The following is a 20,369-nucleotide window of genomic DNA, read 5'->3' on the forward strand; positions in this document are numbered from 1 at the left end:
GACTGTAAGGGCAACAATATTATTAATTGTCTAGGAGTGGGGGGAATCATGACTCAGGGGTGGGGGGGATAGGCTGCAGGGCACATCAAAATTATTAATTGTCTAAGGGGGGTTAATTAGCTGACTCTCAGGGGTTAGTAGATGTCAGTATATGACTGTAAATAATTTTCTTATATTTTATTGCCTATATGTGCCTGTACTAGGGGGTAGTTTTATTTCGTCATAATGGAGTGTTGTGTTTGAATCATTCAGGGTTAGTTAACATTTTGCATTATAATTAAATTTTTCACATTTTCAATACAGGACCCCAAGGTTCCAGAAGGCAACTGACAACAACGCTTCAAGAACAAGCAAGGGCGAACATCAGGTAGTCTACGCTGCAAGATCAGGTAAGAGAGAACAGCATAATTTGTCTATCTTTGAATGTGTAATTTTACTGTAGTGACATTTTAATGTGTTTGCAGAGATTCATTAAGGAAAGTAAGTCAAAACAATTAGTAAGTTTTCTCCTGGGCAAAGCCATGTTCCAATGCAAGGGATGCATATTAGTTTATTATTTTGTACATAAGTTAAATACTGGCTGTTTTTTCATGTAGCACACGGATACTTGTTAGCTTAATGTTTACACAGCACTTTAAAGTTGATCTAGGACATGCCCTACCCTAACTATAAGCCTGTCCCCACAGTTTAACTTACATCCCCCTCCAATGCAACATGGTTTTGCTGACATGCAAAGTCACAATTTTTTGGGGATTTCCTTTCCTCAATGAATCAGGGCCTGTGTGTTTTTATGTATTAATTAATATTTTACAATTTTGTGCATATATATATATATATATATATATATATATATATAGACAGTGGTGAAGTGGGCTGAATCCATACCTCCACTTCTACTGCCTTAAGTGTAAAACTGTTCTTAGTTTCCACTTTGAACACTGTGTATAAACATAGAAATATAGGTATGGGTTGGGGCGGGAGGCGCGCGCATGCTGGGGGGGGGGGGGGGGGGCAACCGATGTGTTAGCCTGGGGCGGCTGGAACCCTTAATCAGGCACTGGTCCGGGAGAACATTTACACCTTTTTTTTGCCTTACTTTCTGTCACTCACCGGACCGTGAGTGCCTCTGCGCTGGTGCGTGGTTCTCTAGCCTTCCTGCAGGCACCTGTCCTGAGCCGCGGCCGTCCGCCATCTTGATGCACTGCGCATGCGCACAATCCAAGAACTTATGACCTTTGCTTTTAATCTAATTGGTGGATCAGGCACCTCTCCCTATTTAAGGCACCTGTGCTCATTACATCGTTGCCTGATCTTGAGTCTCATTCCATGTGAGTCTCTGAAGGTGTCTCCTGTGTTCTGCTAGTGTCCTCAGCTTCCTGCTGATTACCTGCTCTACTCATCGGGGGTTCCCATACCCGCTACAGACTCCTGTATCCTGCTCGTGTCCTCAGCTGTCTGCTGGATTACCTGCTCTGCTCACCTGGGGTTCCCATACCCGCTACAGACTCCTGTATCCTGCTCGTGTCCTCAGCTGTCTGCTGGATTACCTGCTCTGCTCACCTGCGGTTCCCATACCCGCTACAGCCGTTCAGCGCTCCCGCTGTACCTGCATATCCTCGTGGACAAGCTTCTCTACTCATCAGCGCTATGCTTACTTGTTATTGACTATCAACTGTTACTTTGCATATCCGCCTAGGACAAGCTTCTCTACTCAGCAGCGGTATTCATACCCGCTAAAGACTATTTGTTGTTACGCTGCATATCAGTTTGGAACAAGCTTCTCTACTCAGCAGAGATATGCATACTTGTGATTGACTATCAGTTATTATCCCGCATATCCGCTTTGCGCAAACCTCTCTACTCAGCAGTGGTATACATACCGTTATAGACTATTAGCTGTAAACGCTGCATATCTGTTTGGAACAAGTTCCTCTGTGCTCTTATTGTCTTCATACTGTTATTGACTCTTTTCATGCCTCCACTCATCCGCACCTGAACAACTCCTCACTTACTAGCAGTGGTACAACTTGCAATACGCAGACCACTGACTTCCCGCTACCTACCTGTACCTGGACAAGTCTTCTCACCACAGCAGTGGTACAACTTGCTATCCGCAGACCACTGACTACCCCGCTACCTACCTGCACCTGGACAAGTCTTCTCACCACAGCAGTGGTACAACTTGCTATCCGCAGACCACTGACTCTCCTGTTGCCTTCCTTCACCTGCTCACGTCCACCCTGGTCTCCGTGGTTCAAACCTGCCTTTCCACTATAGATGCAAGTCGCTGACTCATCTACCAATATAGCTGCAAGTCGCTGACTCATTTACCAGTGTGGCTGCAAGTCACTGACTATCATCAATTCCATTGGCATCCTCTCTCCATCTGCTGTTATATACGTTCCACTATTCACCCTGCTGCCAGAGGACCGCCGTGCAAACTCCGCCCCTCTGGTAAGCATAGTCAACTGGTGAAATCCTGGGCAAGACTCCTAGTGCCCGTGACACTTTCCTTAATGACTCAGGCCGCCAGTGTTCAACATCCATTTATGGACCATATATGTATATATTCATTTTATTCTAAGGGTTTTTAACCATTGGTGTAATAAACATTTTTTAGACTATTCAACACATGTGTGGCAAATAGCTGTGGCTTGTTGTTTTTCCTCAGGTCTATTCCTCTTTTCAGAATAGATTTGAGTTTAAGTGATATCACTCAAGCAGACTGAAGAGGGATAAATGAGGCTTTTATACAGCTAAGACCTGTTTAATTTACCATTTGTATGCAGTTTATATTTGAGATTTTTATATTATATGGTACCTGGCAATATTAAAGGGAAAACAATTTCGAAAATATCAAAGAAGAGTCCTTCAACTGACGCGTTTCTGTAGCAACAAAACTAGTTTCATCAAAGTGTTTATAAATATCTTCAAAGTTAAGCAAAAGTAAGTAAGGCAAAACCATGTTGCATTGGAGGGGGCGGTAAATTTAAATATCAGTGTACAAAATAGCTATCAAGTATTTGTGTGCTGCATGAAAAAACTGACTGTATTTAACTTATGTGCAAATTAATAAACTAATTTGCACCCCTTGCATTGTGTTGAAGTCGTATAATTGGATGAACGAAAGTATATTGGTTTAATATTGGTTTGCCGTGCGTATTGCGAAGCGTACGCCACGTGTTACGTGACGTGGTGCGTTCGCACGGTAAAATACGCACGCACACACTCGCATAACAACAGTTAGTTATTTATATAATTTCATATTGGTTCTGTTACACTGTAATTCAGGAGCAGATAGTATTCGGTTTATTAGTATATATATATATATATATAGTGATTATATGTACATTGTAGTGTTATTAAAGGTTTAGGTAATAGGAAAGGTGTCATGCCTGATATCATATTGAAGCCCTAATCATCAGCAGCTGTCCAGTGCAGTCAGCGAAGAGATCGCACATTGCATACTTTAGTTATTGATATTAGAGAGTAAACCTTTGTATGATACTGGCTATGAAAGGAGCAGACCCCCTGGAGAGAAGACCCCCACCTTTGGATTCCTTAGATTGAATCAACCTATTACCTGTCTGGCCTGGACCCACCCAACGTCTGGACCTATAGAAACAATCTACGTCATCTCTATTGTGAACAATGAAACACTGACTGTATATATATTAGCTGCATCTCACTGGGGCCTCAGTCAACTCTGACACAATATTCTATACAGAATATTGTCCATCGGGTCCGGAGGGTGCGCAGCGTGCGCAAGCGATTGCATTGGTATGTACTTATCTTTTGGTATTGGCTGTGCTGTACTGTACTGTATCATAATATAATAATGTATTGAATTGTTGACTATTTACATCTGTTAAAATAAACCACCATGTGCTTTGGACACACATACAATTGATTGGGCAATGCTTATTTTAAAACGATAGAATTACTTTAATAATATGGGGCCTCGTCCGGGATACTGTTATATTTGAAGAAAGTGTTATAGAAAGAGACCTCTTTGCCTTTCCCACTTAGTCAAGTAGCTGAATATGAGGTACTGAGAATGACATGTGAGTTGGCAGAGGGAAAATCGATTGATGTTGAGGTGACTAAGAAATCGTTTTATAGCAATACCAGCACATGATTAGGACACTACATAGAGGACTTTATACAGTGACACAGTTACCAACTGAGGTAGCTGCTAGTAAGGTCCACACTTACACACACAACCATACAGGGCTGTCACACCAGGGAGAACATAGCTGTCAAATAGACAACAGGGTTTTATGTGACAGCTAACAAATCTATGTTTTGTTTGTTTTTCGTTGTATTGTTTTAGGTTTAAAAAGGTGAACACACACACACATGCACGCATACACATATTGGTTAATATAGGAAGATTTGTGTTACCTGAGGGATAAACTGTCTGGAAGGTGAAGAGATGTGGTGAGGAGTCTGGTGGACTCTGGAGAGATGGACAAGATAGACTAATAGAACCATCCCATATCCCTCCTGCTGATGGGTTTTCCTCCAGGTAAAACAAATACACGTCATCCAATTACCACCATGCAGGATCCTCAAGTATACACAGGTGTACCAATGAAATATGTCTGGGTAGAGGTGTATTGAAATGTGTCTAATGTATTACTGTTTCATACTCAAAGCTTTTGTTATTTAATGTGATAGTCCTAGAGTTATAATAGATGATAGGGGTATTCATGTTATTGATAATAGATGTATAATGTATGAGTAGTGGTAACAAATCACATACTTTCAGTTAGCCATAAACCAGTGTGAACATAAAGTAGTGGTACTCGGTAGAATGAATTGAATAGAATAAGAGTTGGAACTTGATTGAAGTGCCACTAGTCCTTTCCCGCTACCAAAAGATCACCCCTGGGCAGACTCCTAACCTGTCAGTTTTTGAAATGTTCTTGACCCCTCATGAGATGAGATTGTAACTGGGAGGCTAGGTTAGACCTTGAGAGAAGGTAAATAGTGAGACAGTAACCAAGAACGTCCAAAACACTGTTTCCTGAAAGGTCACACTAACTGTCAGGATGTTGGATCGGGAGAGTAAGTTGTGGAGCAGAAATCTCTTAAGCTTAGGTTATTTGCCAAACAGGTACCAGGTGTAGGCTACCAGCCTCACGGCTTCAAGGGTAGCAGAGACACACTGGTGCCCATACCACCCACTGCAGAGGGGCCAACACTCAGAGAAGGGTCCAAGGGCACTCATGAGTTTGTACTGGAAGGCCTCGAATGCAGTTAGTAGCACCTGAGCCAAAGGCTAAGACTGGTGTCCAGCATGAAGTTGTAGTTTTTCCTCTTTTGTGTTCTCTCATTTCACTCTCTTCTCGGGACGGTTAATTCTTTTGATTATTAGCAGGTGACAGAGACTGGTTCAGGTAATGATAAGGAGGTGTTGGGGAGGAAGAAGTTAGTAGCATAATCAGTCCGGCCAATTACTCTATTCAATTCAGGGGTAAAGGAAAATTTAGAAATTTTGGAGCTTGGAGAAAGTGCGAGGGGCTATTGTCTGAGTAGCATTACGTCCGTAAGTACGGCGACCCCATAGTTAAAAAGAGACACACCCAGCGATGCCAGTCCAGTAATATTCGGACTTGAGCAGGCATCCTTGAGAATGATTATCATTCTTGGGAGGGTAAGGTTTTAGACCAAACAAAGTGCTGGGCGTGCTCACTCGTGCCTCAGTGATTATATCAAGTAGGATTAGTTCTCTTTCCACTAAATAATCTTGAGGTACCCGAACTATAGGCGGGAGGTCACTAAGGGAAAAAGTAGGACACCTAGGTCCCTTAGTCTGAAGTCTCCCAATGCTTTGCAAGCCGATCACTGTTAAATCTGAGTATTGAGAGACTGGGAAGAACGAACAGACAATAGCCCGCCCACAAGTGTTGATGAAAAGAACTGGTGACATTATTAGATGTGTGTATATTAACGCAAGCTGAAGGACATGGCATATGACATTATTGATAGACATAGGATGATGCTATTGATGAACATGAAGTGTTTAAATGTATTCTGAGCTTAAAGACATGCGTTGGACAGAAGAACCTGTTAAACTTGAAGAACTGTAGTAAAGAATTCTGTATAGCTGATACACGTTCTACTGTACCTTGTACCTTTCCAAATAATGTATTAAGTGTTTTATTGCACCCTTGAAGGGCAAACAAAAGGTTATCTCCAAGCTCCAGAAGTGTACGGTTTATAGTAAAAAAAAAAAAAAAAAAAAGAGAAATCGTTTAGAGGATTAAGACTCTCTCTTATGATAACTTGTTCGGATCGACAAACAGCATGGACATACTCCAAGGGGGATTTGTATTACATAATAATGAAACGTGGTACTGAGATCCTGCATATAACATCTTTAAGGTGATAGTTTATTGTACTATCAAAGGGTGGACTGTTGAAGTCGTATAATTGGATGAACGAAAGTATATTGGTTTAATATTGGTTTGCCGTGCGTATTGCGAAGCGTACGCCACGTGTTACGTGACGTGGTGCGTTCGCACGGTAAAATACGCACGCACACACTCGCATTACAACAGTTAGTTATTTATATAATTTCATATTGGTTCTGTTACACTGTAATTCAGGAGCAGATAGTATTCGGTTTATTATTAGTCTATATATATATATATATATATATATATATATATATATATATATATATATATATAGTGATTATATGTACATTGTAGTGTTATTAAAGGTTTAGGTATCATATCATATTGAAGCCCTAATCATCAGCAGCTGTCCAGTGCAGTCAGCGAAGAGATCGCACATTGCATACTTTAGTTATTGATATTAGAGAGTAAACCTTTGTATGATACTGGCTATGAAAGGAGCAGACCCCCTGGAGAGAAGACCCCCACCTTTGGATTCCTTAGATTGAATCAACCTATTACCTGTCTGGCCTGGACCCACCCAACGTCTGGACCTATAGAAACAATCTACGTCATCTCTATTGTTAACAATGAAACACTGACTGTATATATATATTAGCTGCATCTCACTGGGGCCTCAGTCAACTCTGACACAATATTCTATACAGAATATTGTCCATCGGGTCCGGTGGGTGCGCAGCGTGCGCAAGCGATTGCATTGGTATGTACTTATCTTTTGGTATTGGCTGTGCTGTACTGTACTGTATCATAATATAATAATGTATTGAATTGTTGACTATTTACATCTGTTAAAATAAACCACCATGTGCTTTGGACACACATACAATTGATTGGGCAATGCTTATTTTAAAACGATAGAATTACTTTAATAATTGTAACATGGTTTTTGGCCATAAAACTTGAGTAAGAAAACTTACTCGATTTTTTGCTTAACTTTCCTTAATGAATCGGGCCCATTGCAGGGGCGCACGGAGGATTGTCGGGGGGGGGGGGGGGGGGGTTACCCCCCGCCGACCCAAAAAAGACAAGACTAGAGACTCGGAACCCCACCCTGCGTGCGCCACTGCATTGTATCCAATCACTGCTCAAAATGTGCCTGTATGAGACGGTATGATATACCGGCACTTCTAGATTAGCATTTTCCCAATCTGCAATCATGAAGTTTCTGCAAGCACAAAGTTTCTCCACAATCTGGAATCATGCCATTGTTCCTTTTGTGTGTGAAGGGGAAGGGGGGTGCTGTCAGTTGGGGGGTTGTGGTGCCGTGTGGGCATGGGGGATGCAGCTTGGTTGGTTGTAACTGTTTGATTTGCGTATGTGAGGGGGAGTGGGTGGTGCTGGTGATGTTGGTCGTGGTGGGAAAGGCACAGTGTCTGCGGGATGGGGATGGCGGGGTTGTCACTGTTTGTTTTGTGTGTGAGGGAGGGGGGTTGCGTGATTGATGATCACGGGGGATGGGGGGGAATAGGCATGCTGGTGGTGATTGATAGTAGCGCTAGTCGGAGTGGGGGGGGGTCCTGGAGGCGTTGTTCGTGTGTACATGTGGTAAGAACACACTAAGTACTGTGATCAGTATATCCAGTGGGCCTCCCCACTTTCTAGAAAAAAATGAACACTATGGAGAAAGTGTTCTTTATACAAGTTTCCTCATTTCAGAAGCCATTTTGAGGAAGTCATGCTCACTGTCACGCTGTTTTCAATATGTCTGTTGCTTCAGGGTTGGGAACACAGGGCTTGAGAACATTTGCTTTTAAACGATTTGTGCTGTCTCTGGTGTATTGAAGAGACTATTTATTGATTATTAATACTGTCAGAGGAAAGGGAATTATATTTATGCTTTCATGGATTTATTTTTCACTGACCGCATACAATTGCACACAGTAATTATTGTGCAATACTGTAATTTCTTGTGACACAGGAAGACAGTGACTTGTCCAATGTGCTGACAAGCAGAAGATGCTTTATTGGGAAAGCAAAAGTCAATGGAAGTAAAATTTAGAACCATAGTTCCATGTTTCAAGTGTAAACAGCACGATGACACTGCTGCTGAATTTGTGTACATAAACTATGTTACTCACAAATGGGTAGCAAAATTGATGCAAATGATACATGCTGAAATTGGGACTACTGAAACACGAAAATTGAAACTGCTGCCAAAAGATTAATCTGGACATTCATAAAAAATGTCAATGTAGTTTTTCCAAACTTGGTGCAAATATTGAAAAGGTCACATTGAACAATATACATATTTTAAAAATGTACAGCTTGTATACATTATTGTTTCCCTCTATGCCTATTCCTATTGTGAACAATATATTTGGAGTACACATAAGATTGATTATCATTATTTAAGGTACAAGTGGACACATTTATGTCAATTATTATCTTCTGTATGTACACATCCTTTTAAATTCCCGCAGGATCTTTGCGGCAATCAATATCATAGTTGTCTACTCTCCCGGAATGTCAGGGAGACTCCCGGTTTTCTGGAGATCCTCCTAAACTCCTGGGTTCCTGGCCACTTCATTAGCCTGATCTTCATGTTACTTACCCTGCCGTGGGTTCTGGCTGTATACCTTATCCTCTGAGTGTCTTCTGGATGTTATCGGTTGCTGAGATCGCCTGTCATCGCTGATCTCTATCTGGCTCCGCTGAATACCAGTTCATGGTTCATCGCTAGCTGCAATCATTACTTGAACTTTATCTGCACATTGAACTGTCCCGTGAGTTGCCTATTACTATCTGTGCATACTGATTGGCTCTATTACCTCTCTGCTCGGCAGTCTGTAATTCTTATTGAACTACAATCAAGTTCTGGTCATCTGTGGTTCTGGTCCGGCACGGCTATTATTGTCATTCTGCTGTTAGTATTGCTGGACTATTATTAAGTATTATTGCCGAGCTAGGAGCCGCTCTGTTAATCAAGTTCTGTGCGATATCAGCTGCTATTCTATCAAGTGATGAACCTATGTTTCTTCGTGTATTGGATTCCTATTGTCACGCTGTACTTCTAGCAACATTCCTTGCATGTCTCTAGTACTTGGACTATATACATCTGTTGTTCCGCTGATAAAGAACCATTATATTACCTGCAACTACCTGCTTAAGTGAATCACATTCCATCTGGATCAGCCAAGTCTCTATACTATCTTCATCGGACTTTCAAGCTGTGTCAGTGATTCTTCTCTATTGATATTGGTGTTACAAGGTGTCAAGTGTTCTGGATCATCATCTCAGCGTTGAACTGTATTATTTGTTTGCATGCTGTTGCCTATGGTTACCACATGAAGTACTGCTGTGATTATTTTATTTATGAGTTTCTGTGTACTCAGCATAGCTGAGTTGTACAATACTTATTATTGTTGTTGCACCATTGAACAATATACTAAAGTTGCAACACTACTCCATCGTCTGTGTATTTCTTCATTGTGACTCTCATCTGAACTTATCCCAGCGTGTTCTGTCTCCACCACCCTCTGCTTTACCACCTATGTAGAGGTTGGGGATCCAATAATATCCTTAGCCGTGACAATTACAATAAGAAATATGTATGTTACACAAAAAAATGGTATTCGCTCAACTCTGAATCATCCCCAGAGTTCACTTTGTCTGTTGTCCTTAAAATAATTCTGAACAAGTTACACATTTAACTGAACAGATTTCTTACCACTGCAGCTAACAGCTCTTACTGTACCATCTAAGATCTACCCCCCCTGATCTATCTTCTATCTACTCCCAATTTTTAGAACATTCCTGCATGAGTCACTTAAATCAACCACCTGTCTAAAATCTGCCACCATTTGGCTTAATAAACATGTTTGTAATTGCAATGCTTATTCCACTTGTCTGTAATTTGGTCACAATTATATATGATGTATCCAGGACACAAATTAAAAGAGTTGACTCTCAATTTACTTCTTTCTGGTAAAATACTTTATAAATACTTAATAACTATGTATTGTATTAGTGAAAATGTACACTATAAAAACCAATGTCAAATAGTAACATATTCCTTTCCATCAAGAAAATTAACATTTTTAAATGAACCCTAAATTATGCTGAACCCCAAAACCTGCTGTCTGACATAGCTGTCTCATTATAAGCTCAGCCCCAACTGCAGTATGTTTACACTAGAAAATTATATTGACAATATGGAATTTGCCAGCGCTGCTTAGTATGTCTAGAATGTAGATGTAATTTCTCATTTTTAATATTCAGTCTCTCCCTGTCCCAGAGTCTAAACTCAGTTTTTGTGTATATTAGATCTTTAATTAAATTTAAATTGAATTTCATTCAGAACACGACTATTAGAACTCTATTGGATCCTGAATTAGTGGCACTACTCACTGTGAATATTAACAGCAGCTATTCAATATTCAAGAACTTACAGAACTTCATATATGTTTTATTAACTGATATATTATTAAAGAGACACATGTAAGGGAGAGTTTTATGGTTCTATTATTTTGCTCTTTGAGGTTGTTCTTTTACAAGCAATACAATAAATCATATATGAAAACTGAATTTATGCACATGAAAATGTTGAGGCTGTTTCCATGTTTTTCAAATTGAGATTTGTTAAATCTTACCATGAAATGTGATAACACAAAAATCGTGCAGTTATGTGGTTACTTTTAGTTGAAAATATCCTAAGATATCTGCAACTCAAAATAGTGTTATAGAATATGTCCACATGAAGATGTGATTAAAGCAAATTAAGATATGCTTGAAGCCAATCCTAGTGTGCCTGCATAGTAGAAGTACCAGTCATCATCATCAACTTGGAGAGGTTACTGTTAAAGGGGATGAAAAGAGTCAGGGTCATTTTATGAACTTGGTGGGCTTGTGTGCAAGGGTATTGCTAAGCCCTCCCCTTTCCCCATTATGTGAGATAGGTTAAGAGCTGCTAGCATGGGCAAATTGGGAGAGCAGCTTGAAGCGAGACATATGTCCCCGAAATCGGAACTGTCCAGCTCTCTCTTACCTGTTCACGCAGAGTTTGTTACTACCTGCTGCTCAATCCCTGTGAAGACACTAGACCTCCCTCCCCTCGACCAGCCACAACCAAAAAGCAATAGCACCAATGGTTGAAAAAGAGGCCTCCTTACCCTGTCATTAAATTATTAGCCCCCTCACTTAATATACATACATACATTAAATGTGGGGGTTACACATTAAATTAGCAATTAATAGCCCACATTAACTCTACATTAAGTTAAAAAGCTCCACTTTTAATAACAAGTCAGCCCATATTAAATGAATAGCCCCACCTGGACATACATTATAAATACTAGCATCAGCGATCCTCTTCTGTCATCTTTTCCATCTTCTTTCTTTTTTGTTTGTAATCCAAATGTTACAAAATAAGAAAAACACGTTAGATGATGAGTATTTGGTCCTTGAGGATCTGCAACGTGATTGACAAGCAGGGGCTCTGCCTGCAAATAACCAATCCACAGCAACTTCACACAGAATCTGAATGGTTCTTTGCGTATCGACCACACATGGAATCTCAATGAGCTTTATTGGTTCAAACCTGAACAGGGTCAGGCTGTGTCCTACTATGAGTCGCATTTACATGAACACATACGATTGCACGTTTCTTACCTTCCCTCCACAATTCCTCCTCTCTAGGAATAAGGGGCCTGATTCATTAAGGGAAGTTAAGTAAAAAAAACTGAATAAGTAGTCTCCTGGACAAAACCATGTTACAATGCAAGGGGTGCAAATTAGTTTTCTATTTTGCACATAAGTTAAATACTGTCTGTTTTTCATGTAGCACACAAATATCAACTTTAAATTTCAGTGTACAAATAAGCTATCAAGTATTTTGTAGTACATGAAAAAACAGTCAGTATTTAACTTATGTGCAAAATAAAAACTAATTTGCACCCTTGCATTGTAACATGGTTTTGTCCAGGAGACTACTTACTCACTTTTTTTTACTTAAGTTTCCTTAATGAATCAGGCCCAAGAAGAACAATCTTGATAACCATTGCATAAGCATTTCTGATGTGCAAAATACAGATTCGCATCCAACTCTAAATGACCTATATAATCTATGGGATAAACTCTCCGGAATGCACAGAACTTTTGGATAAGGTTTTTTCATGATTTTAAATACCATACCTAAAATATACTAAATGACATTTAAAATTATAAGACATTCCCCATACTGCCCTGGCAGTTTTGTCCTCATTAAACTGTTAAGCAGTGACTGTGGGAAAAGGCAAATAGTAATCTTGTCTGATTGCATGTAGTTAAGTCACCACAAAAGGTCTGCAGCACCATATTTGAAATTTAAGTAGTATACATTACACAGTCAGCAACTATCCACAACATGTTACATAATACATGATAAAACCCCAAAGAACAGACATCTATTAATTAACAAATTATATACAGATAACATGGTAATGCAGATCAAGTTATATATGGAACAGTGAGTGAGAGTGATGGTAATGTATAACATGAATTAGGACCAGGCTCAAGAAAACAGGGCTAGGGGAACAGGCCTAGAGGTACAGAGAGTGATGCAATAGTAGACGGAGGTCACAAGGAAAGAGGGCCCCGCTAGTGAGAGCCTACATCCTAAATGGAAGGGGAAAGCACAAATAGGGTAGCACCGAGTGGGGAGGTGATGGCTGCAGCAATTGAGTTAGGAGGAAGGCTGGTAGGCTTGAGTAAAGAAATTAGTTTTAATGGCACACGTAAAGCATTGGAGAGTAGAGGGTAATCTGACATGTGATGTTATTCCACAGATGGGGAAAAGCCCGAGCAAAATCCTGGAGGTAGGAGTGTTAATCAGTGTGGAAGTAAGGCAGCATTCGTTGGTAGAGCTGAGGGGTTAGGAAGGAGTGTGGGTAAAGATGAGTTTGGAGATGTATTGGTGGGAGGATTAGTTGAGGTTGTTAGGTGAGGTTGTTGAGTTTAAATTTAATTTGCTAGGCAACGGGGAGCCAATATAGTGACTGGCATAGAGGGACAGCAGATATAGAGTGCTGGGTGATAAAAATAAGGCGGGTAGCAGCATTGAGGATAGACTCAAGATGAGTTGGATAGGCCAGAGAGAAGGAGGTTACAGCAATCAAGGTGACAAATTACATAGGAGTGAATAAAATTTTTGGTGACTTCCATGGTGAGAAAGGGGCGAAACTTAAATATATTCTGGAGGTTGAAGTTGCAGGATTTGGAGAGGGACTTATTGTTAGGTTTGAATGAGAGGGATGAATTGAGGATGACCCCTAGGCAGCATAAATAAGGGACTGAGAAGAGGGTAGTGTTATAAGCAGAAATAAAGAGCTGAGGGTGTGGTATGCGAGCCCTGAAAGGAGAGGAAGATGATTAGCAATATTGAGTTTAAGAAAGCACAGGAACATCCAGGATAAAATGGCGAAAGACAGCAGGAGTCATGAGACATTAGGGAAGGGTAGAGATCAGAGGAGAAAAGATAGAGTTGGGCGTTATGAGCATACATGTGGTACTGGAGAAGCGACTGATGGGAGCAGATGTCATGATGTATGAATTGGAGGTAAAGTCGATTTTGGAAGTGAAGTTGAGAGCAGAGTGTGAGTAAGGGAGTGGGAGGGGGAGAGAGGAAAGAGTTAAAGGTGGCAAAAAGCTGATGGCGGTTGGAGGATTGGGAGGAAATGAGAACCTTGAAGTAGGACTGTTTAGAGAGTAATAAGGCATAACTGTAAGAGGAGTGAATCACATTTAAATTAAAGAACTCAGCATGAATGAAGAAATCTTCCAGGGCTGTTCTGCGCTATGGAAGCATTTTTGAAGATCGGTTAATTTTGGAGTGCCAATATTGAAATGGGTAATGACGAAGACTTATGATGATAGTCTGTCAAGGGCATTGAAAATGGTGTGACTGTAGGAGACAGCCTTATTGAGGCAAGAAATGGTGGTAAAGGGAGAAAGGAGTGAGACAAGGGAGGAGAAGTGATGGGATCAATGGTGTACAGGTTGCTCTGGTGACTTTAGGGTGGTGAGAGGGGTGAGGAGATGCTAAAAGAGAGGAGATGGTGGTCAGAGACAGGGAAAGATGATTTGTTAAAGTTGGAGACAGTACAAAAAGTGGGAAAAATCAGGTCACGTGAGAAGCCACTGCTGTGAACGCAGAGGAGGTCCATTGAGAGAGACTGATGGGAGAGGAGAGAAGTTTGGAGGTATTAGAGTTAAAGGTATTGTCTATAGGGATATTAAATTCCACAAAGATGAGGGAGGGAATGTCACAGGAGAGAAAGTGAGGGATCCATGTGGCAAAGTGATCAAGTAGGTAATGGCCACACAGATGTGGGCCAGGTGGAAGAGGTGGATGGAGTGGACCTTGAAGGCGAAGAAAGAGAGGGGAGGTTTAGGGGATATAACCTGGAAATTGCAAGGGGTAAAGAAGGATTCCAACACTACATTTTCGGCCCTATATCTGGGTGTCTAGGAAAAGAACTCCCAAAAGAGAGAGCCGCAGAAGTGGTGGTGTTTTCAGGGGATAGCCAGGTCTAAGTGATCACAAGCAGGTTGAAGGAGTAAGAGATAAAGAGATCATGGATGAAGGCCAGTTCGTTACATACTGACCTGGCATACCAGAGAGTACAGGATAGAGGGGGAGAGAGAAAAGGAGAGATGTGAATAAGGTTGTTAGGGTTGCTGGATTGCAAGTTTGAGCAGGGTTTTGAATGAGGGGAGTGATGAGGAGAGAAGGAGGGAATGGGACGAGAAACAGAACAAGGAGGGGGCTTCATAAGTGGCAGGAGAAGGTGATGGGAACTATTGTGGGAGAGAAGTGGAGATGGTGCTGATCTGGGGAGTGGCAAGGAGAGGGAACTGATTTTGGAGGAGGGAATTAGAAGGGGATCATTTGTAACAGAGTAGCAGACAGAAGAGCAGCAAGGTAGAATAGTCAGGAAGGGGATGACATGTGGAAAGTGTTAGGATTTCCAATATAAAAACCACTGATTGAGTGCAAGTGGAATTAAGTGTTTTTTATTTAACACGGGTTACACAGGTAAGGGATGCAATAAATGGTAAGGCATCAAATTCAAGTCAGCAGGTTATGGCAAATATAGCAAGGATTACTCAGAAAGCCAGAAATGAAGAGGCAGTGCTGAGAAGCCGGAGAAACCACGAGTGTCAGGATACTTGGTTTACTCTGAAGACTTGAGGCATCAGATGCGTCACAGATAGCAGGACTCCAGGTAACTCAGGAGGCACAGGATGATCAGCAAGCCGAGAAAGTGTAGTGATCTGTGGAGGCGTTATCACTAGATAGTGGAGATGACAGAGGGTGCAATAGTCTGTGGACCAATAGACAGGAGATGCTGAAGACAGGAGGCAATGGTCTGCGGAGCGTTACCACTAGAAAGTGGAGATGACACACAGGGTGCAATAGTCTGCAGACCGATACACAGGAGATATTGGAGACAGGATGCAATGGTCTACAGAGTGTTACCACTAAACAGTGGAGATGACACATAGAGTGCAATGGAATGCAGACACAGGAGCTGGATATACCATTGAGTATAGGTACAGGATTACTAGTGTTGCAATGGAATGCAGACACCATAAAACAGGAGGGTTAAACAAGCCAGGGGTCAGAGGCACACTGTCCACCACGATACCAGGGAGAAGGCAGAAGAGAAGTCACAACAAAGCTGTGTCTGGGTCTTCAGATGAGGTGCAAACGAGGAGCCAAGCAGAGGTCAAAACCAGGAATTCAAACAGGTTTCAAACAAAAACAAAACAGCAGCAGTAAAGGCAAGAGATGAACTGGCAAAGGCTGCTGGGACAGGCAGGTTTTTATAAGCCAGAGACAGGTGCTAAGCATCCTGGAGTAATGAGCTAGCTCTGGCAGGTAGGAGAGCAGTCCAAGAAACACAGTGCCCCTTTGGTGGAACAGTGGTAATGCAAGATGGATACATATAAAGAGAAAAGTCAAAAATTGTTCTTGGCAGAAAGGAGCTGCAGGAGGATAGCAGCATCCACAAGGGAGATGCTGCAGAGCAGCCAGAGGCAGATCGTGACAAAAAGGAGGAGAGAGGATTAGATGAAGGATGGTGCAGTGAGGAGGGTGGGGGCAAGGTGCAGAGGAGAGACAGTGGGAGACAGAGAACAAAGGGAAGGGAGAGAGAGGGAGTAGGAATTTTGGACAATGGAAGCAAAAGGATAAAGGGAAAGGAGTAAAGCATGACAAGAATAGGGCTGTATGGAGCTGCCTTTAGCCAATTCAGTTGTCCATTTGCATTTTGCTCTTTAAAATGTTCCTGTAGTCGGCCGAGTCTCACCCCTAAAGATAAACTTTACTAGCCAGCCCCGATCCTTCCTATTCACATATCAATCCTAAACAATGATTTATAAACTAGTGCTTGGTCTGGTTCTCACAGAATACTTACAATTTACTGTTATTACTTACAGTGGCTATAAAAGGTTTTCAGTCTCTTTGGCATTTTTCACATTTTAATTTCTGAAATCATTCAATCAAAAGGGATTTATTTGGAAATTTATTTGGGCATTTTTACAACTTATTAACACAAAATCTTATAGTAAAATACCCCAAAAGCTCTGAAGCGGTTATCTTAATTGATTATAAAAAACAACTCCATATTTTATACCTATGTATTCATTGCATTACTTTCATACTTGGTATAAGCAGTGGTGAATACCTTTTATAGCCACTGTACCTAGTAAAGAGCTCAGATTTCAGGATGATTACTATTGGATGAACTTTAAACCTGTGGCTCTGGCAATAATACTACCAAAACTAAAACCTGGTTACGGTTATCCCTGTCTGTACTCAGTAGCGGTGGTATTCATCATAACGATTTTGTAAGTACCCAACCTCAGTAGGATCAATCTCATAAGAGTGATTATTATGCTGAAAATTCTTTATATTATGCAACATTCTCCTATTTATGTTCCCTTTTCTATTTTTAAGAAGAAACATAATCTGTTTAGGAGAACAGACAAACAAGACATAGGGGTCTATTTATGAAGGCCCCTAATTTTGGTGTTAACAATAACTTTGCGCTTATCACAGCTATGAAAAAGTTTTTCAAGTCGAGACAGTAGCATTGAAAAATGCCTGTCCTGGCGAGTTGGATTTCCAATGGACAATGCAGTAGCAGTGTAGGCTATCCTGGCCACAGTCATCACAGAAAGATTCCAGAGTCTACAACAGGCTGGTCCAAAAAGCTTACAGTCAATCTCGCTAATGGGCATGATTCTGATCGAGAGGTCTCAGCATTGTTGTGTCTTATAGTATGAGGGTACCCATAGATAAGACAGTCTAACTCTTGAGTAGGAGTCTCACAGAGGGGTCCCAGAGAGGCTGTGGTAATAGCACAGTACTGACACATAGACAGCCTATCCACTGTGGCAACTTGTAAGAGAGGTTCGGAATTATATTTTCATTATCAGCCGGCAAAGGACAATGTATTCTTTGCTCAAGCTAGTGAGTAACTTGCCCCAGGGAAAATTAAGATGTTTACAAAGGCAATAATGAAATTGCCTAGAGAAAGTAAAATGACCCATCCCTATAGATGTGCCCAGCTAGTCAACTCTGCTGTCTACAGTTGTGTCATTCTGTGGAGCATGCTATACAGGATGGACTCAGATAGTGAGAGTTGATCTAAGCCCAAAAATTGTGCCTGCTAGCACAACTGAGGAAGAGGAAGGAGGGAAGGACCAGCTCCCTCTTCAATTATGATTCTCTTCTCCAATGGGGCCGAAAATCAAGCAGAAAGGTGCTTAATGCAATCCACAATCATTTTGAGCAGCACTAGACAGACAACCATTTAGTAAACAGTATACATTTTCCCAATAACTCCCTAAACAGCCCTACTTGAACCATGCAACTTATTCCAAATAAAGATGTGTCACATTCTGGTTGCTCATTACATATTTCCGTTAGCTGTTCACTCGATCAGACAAGTGCCAGACTACTCTGCATTAACCCTTGCCTGTCTGTTTCAGAGTTCTGCTATTATATCCTGATTGCTCATTACCTCCTACTATGTTCTGTCCTCTCCACTGGGTAGGTGGTAGATCAACAAATGCTAATACCCGAGCCTAAGTCCTGGGAGCAACAGAGTACTGTGGAATGCAACTAGTTACTTGGAAAGGGGACTGCTAAAGGGAAACATTGCATAAAGCAGTTCTAGCAGTTGAGGATCTCACATTACCCTGCCCTTAACACTTGGTAGATGATAAGTTGAAGCTGGGAACCTTAAGGATGCTCCTGTTCATCTGGGTCTTACCCAGAATAGTGGCATGGCTTCTGTGGCTACTGGTGGCCTGAGACACAATGCTCAGAACTGCTTGTCTGAACCAGAGAATTCAGGTCTGGAATCTGCAGCAGCAAACTCAGGACTGGAACTGATCATGGGACACTGAGACTGAGAGCAGCACACAGGCGCACAGATCTGGAACTCGCTACAGGGAACTCAAAGATGGAATGATCCACAGGAGACTCAGAAGTGGTACCTGGTGAAGCAACCAATGGGAGAATGAACCCACAGTGAGGAGTGTGCGAGTGATGAAGTAATAGGATGCTATGAACAAGATCAGGGCACTTGATACTGCTGACAAAAGATGCAGCAGTCAGAAACAGAGTACTTTGGTAATGCTGGTAGGATGTACTGCAGTCAGAAACAGAGTACTTGGTAATGCTGGTAGGATGTACTGCAGTCAGAAACAGAGTACGTGGTAATGCTGGTAGAAGATACAGCAGTCTGGAACAGAGCACTTGGTAATGCTGGTAGAAGATACAGCAGTCTGGAACAGAGCACTTGGTAATGCTGGTAGAAGATACTGCAGTCTAGAACAGAGCACTTTGTAATGCTGGTAGGAGTTACTATAGACAGAAACAGAATCAGAGCCATGAGACCTTCACCTAAAGGATGAGAATTTTCCTGGCAATGTGCAGCAAGCAGTTCCTGGTTTAGGTAAGGCGCCATGTGCACTGAAAGTTTGGCTGAATCATGTGACCGGAATTCATGGAGATTGGTTTCTAAGAATGGATTATGTGATGCAATCCAAGATGACCGTGCCCATGAAGCAGAACAGTAAGGAGTGTTTGTTTACAGGTAGTGACACAGGACTCAGGAGTGCCATAGGTGGTCAGGATGGGTACAGATGGCTGCTAGATGACACCATTGGACTAGGTAAGTGGGGCTAACAACCCAATGTTTGACAAGAGGCGTGTAAAAGATCCAAATAACAGTCCCATCCAGGGGTAAACATTGGGTCTATGTATAACAGAGCAGGGGAAGGTGTCCTGAGTAATCCATATAGTCTGGCTCCCCTCCTTCCAGACTTGCAGAATTATAAGCAATCAGCACAGCTATTTCAGGATTAGGGAGACGGTGACAGGTCCTCCATCCACTAACTAGATGGATGGATGGCTGGCTGGTCCATGTGTTTCAAAGAAAATGAGATTTGTACTGGTATTCTATTATTCAGCTAGCTGGTAATAATATTGTATATTTAATGCTATGAATATGGAGATTACACTTTGCATTGTTAAATTGCGCTTTTACATTTCAGTGGGCAACTCTGTGTTTTTCCATGTCATCAATTTTACCATTCCAGGCTTCATATTCCTTTATAAATTAGTGTAAAGAGTTATCATTGGTGTATGCAGTGTCTTCCAAAATGGAACTGCTCAGCATAAGACCAGATTGCACATGGACAATTTTTCCCGTGAGAATGGATTTACAATCTGATATTCAATAGGATAAAGGGGACAATGAGTGTGGGTTCCCCATACAAAAGCAATAACCAGAATCAAGCTATGCTGGGAACTTTAACAAGCAGAATCTCAGTGTGGTGTTCCCATCATAATGTGAAATCAACCCCAGCCCAGCCAACACAGGGTTGAATGACCTGTGGGATTAAGACCCACAAAAAAGGGGCAAATCAGCCTCGACTTGAATAGCATCTGGG

Source organism: Mixophyes fleayi, chromosome 2 (genome assembly GCF_038048845.1).
Source record: "Mixophyes fleayi isolate aMixFle1 chromosome 2, aMixFle1.hap1, whole genome shotgun sequence".
In the NCBI taxonomy this organism is placed as follows: Eukaryota; Metazoa; Chordata; class Amphibia; order Anura; family Limnodynastidae; genus Mixophyes; species Mixophyes fleayi.